Source organism: Patella vulgata, chromosome 6, assembly GCF_932274485.2.
Source record: "Patella vulgata chromosome 6, xgPatVulg1.2, whole genome shotgun sequence".
Lineage (NCBI taxonomy): Eukaryota > Metazoa > Mollusca > Gastropoda > Patellidae > Patella > Patella vulgata.
The window spans coordinates 16,575,882-16,581,182 of record NC_065884.2 but is presented as its reverse complement, the minus strand read 5'-3'; the positions used below and the strand labels follow the sequence as shown (position 1 = coordinate 16,581,182).

The following is a 5,301-nucleotide window of genomic DNA, read 5'->3' as shown; positions in this document are numbered from 1 at the left end:
TGAAAGAATGACACCAAAAACATTAATGTTCATATTACACTTGTATGTTTTTAAACCAAAAGTTAAACATTTTCCTGTACATTGTTTTGATGAATGTTGTCCATCTTGGGATTTACTTATTGTCACCGCTTTAAGGGACCAGGTAACACCATGAAAGAGTGTCACCAAAAGCATTAATTTATATGTTCATAATACATAAGTTTAGGATTTTCTTGTACACTGAAACGTTTGTTTTTTGTTGTTGTTTTTTTTTTTTGGGGGGGGGGGGGGGTAAAATCACGAATTGGGTACTTTTTCACAATACATTTTCGGGTGATATTGTTTGTTGGCGGGCTCCCCTGTAAACATCCACTAATTAGTAAGAAAAAACAGATGGACGCACGAGGGATAATCGAAATGAAACTGCCCGACAACATGGCCGCTCTTTGTACGAAAATTGTGTAAAAGTATGCAATACTTCTTTTTAGCTTGTTCTCTATCCATCTCTTGCTTAATGTGGGTGTATCCTGCTCGGCAGCCGGTGGTTCATAGTCAGGGGCCATAATCCATGAAGTTATTTTCAAATACATGTCAATATCAAAAGTCGCCGAGATCTTTGGGGTATAAACAAACCTATATTCCAAGTTTCATCAAAATCGGATAAAAAATTGTGATAGTGTCCACGGACAGGGTCGACGACAATTTACTTCCATATGAACATGAGGGTGTATCAAAATTGTAAGATTAAATTGTTTCATAGGCATTTAGTAATAGAACTAGAAATACACAGCTCAAAATTCTAATCAATAAACACTACTTGTATTCCATAGGTTCCTATGTAAAATCGTTTCATCTCACTAATTTATTTAGTAATGCCTGCTCTATTGGATGTTTGTAATACGCTTTAAATTGCTTTGTACATGTCGACTTATTACCTAGAGAAGTGTATATTTGCTAGCTGGTTGATAAATGTTTTGATTCTTATAAAATCTCGTATCACCAGTTACAATACATTTGGCCGAGACGTTAATGTACTATTAGGATAAAGACCGTTACCAAATTTACCCATTTCGCTATTTGTAACGACTGCAGTTCCCTCCAATACTTGTCTCTCTCTCGCCCTTGCTCTCTCAGTCCATTTAGTTTATTTTGTGGTTTAAAATCAAATAAGAGGTTTCGAATTGGCATTCATGGTAAATAGTCGTGGGTTTGAGTCGGAATATAAATATTGTTAAGAGGTTGGTTACGTCGCAAAATCTCGGTGATCAACCTCATATAAACGTTTGGGCTAAAGACAGGTAGTAGAAAGTGCTGAGGCTAATGAAAATATAGGGAAAAGTAGGAGCCGGGCAAAGGGACCAGAATTATTACATTGAAGTCAATGGAGGAAATTAATATTGGCCCGCCTCCATTAAATTTCCATAATATCAGTCTGCTGTCTAATAACATTCGATGTTCGAAATGTTGACTTTCAGCAGATATGTGTTCCAGTGATGTAAGATGTAGATAGATGTACTATTAAATAGTCCAGCTCATACCTTCGTCGAAGTAATACATTCCTATCTGTGTGGTATAAAGAGTTTTGCACCAAAATACAAGTTATAGGGACTAAAACTAACATAAAGATCAATGACCAACTGAAATGGAAAGCTTACAATGTCAATGATAGTGAAATAGTTCGTATTAACTCAATTCTATACAATATATTTAGCTTTAATCACGATATGGATAACACACATTAGATTAATATTGATTATATATCCTAATCTGTTGTTAAATCAAATGAAACCTTTTATCTTAATTATCAAAAACAGTGACAAAACATACAACATTCCAGCTTTCATATTTTCCACTTAGTGTGGCAAATAAAGTGCATTATTCTTTGTATGAAAAGGCCTTTGTTCTTCTGATTTGCGGTGATGTATTTTTTAGAAAGAGAATCAGTGGCTGTCGGAGATCATACTAACAGAGACCGATTGCAAAACTAAAGCAGGTTAACATGAAAAATTTGGATGTTGATGGATCTCTGACCTACAAGTCCCTAAAACCGTTGATTCTAATTTTAACATGCCTGGGTTTAAATGGATTCAGCGTAAAGACGATTGTTCAGGCGTTAGTTAGTGTGGTTTCTATAAATAGTATGTTGGTACTTGTAGTCAACATAGCGTGGTGTTTAGTTGGAGCAGAGACAGTTATGGATCATAAAAATATTGCTATCTACACTGGGTTGATGCTTTCGTACATTATGTTAGTAATCGTAATATTGTATGGAATGATATACGTTCCTTCAAAACTATATTTGTTAGTTAAAGCATGTGATGAACTCCGATCTGATCCTCAATTTGATGTGTCTTATGAAAACATAAGAAAATTTACCAAAGGTATGGTGATTATTATTGTGGTAGCCTGTTTCATGGTGATGTTTTCTCAGATTTTTTTCACTCCTGCTTTCACGAACGATTATATATGTCTCATGTCACCTGTGAGGGCTGGTTCGTGGTATTACTGGATTAACATTGTGAATATCTTCCCTGCTGCTGCCCTTTTCTTTGGACATAAATTTATTATTATCCTGACAATAGGCGTACTGTGTAAAATTGTTACGATAGAGTTCACTGCATGCAACACCGGGTTCAGGAAAATGTTGGATTCAGATCAAACTACTGAGAAGGTCGAGATGATACGAAAACGATACTTCGCTATTACCAAATTCGCAGAACAAGTAGACGATTTCCTGAATCCATATGTAGTACTAGAAATTGGTGTATCCTTTACAGGAGTGTGTTTGTATATACATGCTCTAGCCTACGGTAATACCAGTCTTGTAATCTTCCTTGTCTGGGTTGGAATGCTGTTTTTGCTACGTCGGAAATGCTGTTAGTTTTAAAATTTGGAGTAGCATTAAATGAAAGTGTAAGTACCTTCAAGTTCCTAAAAATAAAATAAATATGTGAGGGGTGTTTTATTATGGTCTCCAGTCTGTATACTAGTATTAATAAATTACCGTAGGTTGATTACTCAGAGGTATATCCCACCAAAGTAAAACCGGTATCTGAATATTCACAATCATTTATTGGTCTTAATAAGTTGAAAACTAAAAGAGATTGACCAGGCCTCCTGGTTTGTCTCCGTTAAAATACAATATCTAAAGTCTCTGTTAGCATGTAGCGGAAACAGTTGATAAAAATGTCGATGATAAATTTATACATCTTTAATAGTCTTGTATTTTAATACACCTACACCTCCCATCTAATATAAACAAAATATATTCTGGTTCATTTATATTTTGTTTTACAGACAAAACTGTGTTTAGAGACGACGAAATATTTGGATGGGAGAAAAATGAATCAGGAAACAATTTCTCTGGTAGGTATCAACACTAATTAAGTCTACAAAAGTCTAGCGCTTTGGAGATCGTTGGAGGCAAAACAAGTTTTTACATGTGTAGTTGCATCTTGATTGCTCGAATTAGACTGTATGAAAAATAGGGAGATAAGTCGGTCAGTAACTGTTTTGTGAACCCAAGAGGTTAAAGTTGTTGATGGTTCTTATTACCAAAAATGCAATAGAGGTGTTGTATGTCCCTCTGTATCAGAGTTACTTCCCCCTTTTCATTTAACCACGTAAACATGATAATTGCTACAGTTTGTAACACGATTTTATGCAATCTTGTGAACAACTTACAGAAAAAGGATAACGTTGATCAATCGGTGTTTAACCTAATTACATCCAATTTCAGGTCACCTTGTTTATAGAAAACATGAGAAGTGGAGATGTCGGTCTGACTTTCATGAAATTATTTATTCTCGATAAAACTACCATGGTAACGGTAAGATGAATTTAACAATTAATTGAAAAAATATTTATAAACAATAGAATTGAATGGTGTTGAACATAAAATGGACAGATTACTTATATCATTCCGAGACTAAAATGTGATATTTACTTAAATGATTATCTGTGCAAAATGAGCGATAGAATTGTGTCGTTTCAACTCTCAAGGGATCATTTTGGACACTGCGGATCCTGATTTGATATAATAATCACCTTAACATTTTCATCCGTGTCACAATATATCATGCGAGTTCGAATCGATTTTGAATATTGACTTAGAGTAACGCCTAGATTTTGAGGCTTGCCAACTAATTGTATGTTAATTGGACTTGGTCATGTGGTTCAATATTTAAACTTCAGGTTTGTATAAATAAATCAACGGACAATCTTTGCCTCATTGGTAAAACGTGAATAAATGTACCGCAAATTGTTTTTAGTTCATTGTTTAAATTTTGTCCTATAGCTCCAATTACTCGATTTGGAACTTGTTCGATAGACTTTGTATTTTACCAGAGTTTGATGTTTTATAATGGTATCGTTTCAGGTGTTCGGGACGTTGATCTCCTATATAATAGTTATCATGCAGTTTAAACCAAGTTAAAGTACTGTTTAATGTTTCAATACGCCATTTTAGCGGTATAGGAAACAATATTGTAAAAGATGATTCTCTTATAGACCCTACAGTCTTAAAATGGATCAATTTTGTTGTGTGCTGCCTCGATATGTAATAAGCCCGCCGTCATTTTGTTGTCCTCTTGACATTTATTGGCATGCCTGTTTTAAATCGAATCCAACCCGGGACATAATCTAGCGTTAGTATTTTGCCATTGTTCTCTTACTCATATATTAAAACAATCCAAGCCGGGGCATTATCTAGCGTTAGTATTTTGATTTTGTTCTCCTAATCATATATTAAATAATCAACCTCTGTACATATTATCATTGATTAGGACATTAGAAATCTTGATGTTTAAACATACATTATGCAAGAGCTAAATCTGCCAATTGCAGGGCTTTCTTTGGGCTTGAAATTTTATCTAAATTATTAATTAGACATTAATTAACTTATCCAGACCATAATCAACTCTCGATGCGATATTTACTGCATATTTGTTTTTATTGTCCCCCGCCTTTCGAAGAAAGCAGGGGACTATTAAAATGGGTTCGTCCGTCTGTCTGTCTGTCTGTCTGTCCGTCTGTCTGTCCTTCTGTCTGTCCGTCACACTTTTTGGGACACAATAACTCTCTTCCTAATTGAGCTAGAATGTTCAAACTTGGTGTATGTGTTTATTAGGTCAATGCCTTGATGGAGTTCGAAGATGAGCATTTTCCGCTTAGGGTAAGCAGAGATAAGCAATTTGATTGGTTGATGCTTTGGGACACGATAACTCTCTTCCTAATTGGGCTAGAATGTTCAAACTTGGTGTATGTGTTGATTAGGTCAATGCCTTGATGGAGTTCGAAGATAAGCATTTTCCGCTTAGGGTA

At 35.0% G+C, this 5,301-nt stretch overlaps 1 long non-coding RNA gene across 1 annotated transcript; it reads left to right on the top strand.

Annotated features, from left to right (window-relative positions):
* The first annotated feature begins 1,936 nt into the window (after positions 1 to 1,936).
* LOC130013183 (uncharacterized) lies at positions 1,937 to 4,928 on the top strand. The gene is made up of 4 exons (XR_008788539.1): positions 1,937 to 2,892; positions 3,277 to 3,345; positions 3,719 to 3,808; positions 4,358 to 4,928. It is a non-coding gene; the product is annotated as an uncharacterized LOC130013183 (long non-coding RNA).
* The last annotated feature ends 373 nt before the right edge of the window (positions 4,929 to 5,301 follow it).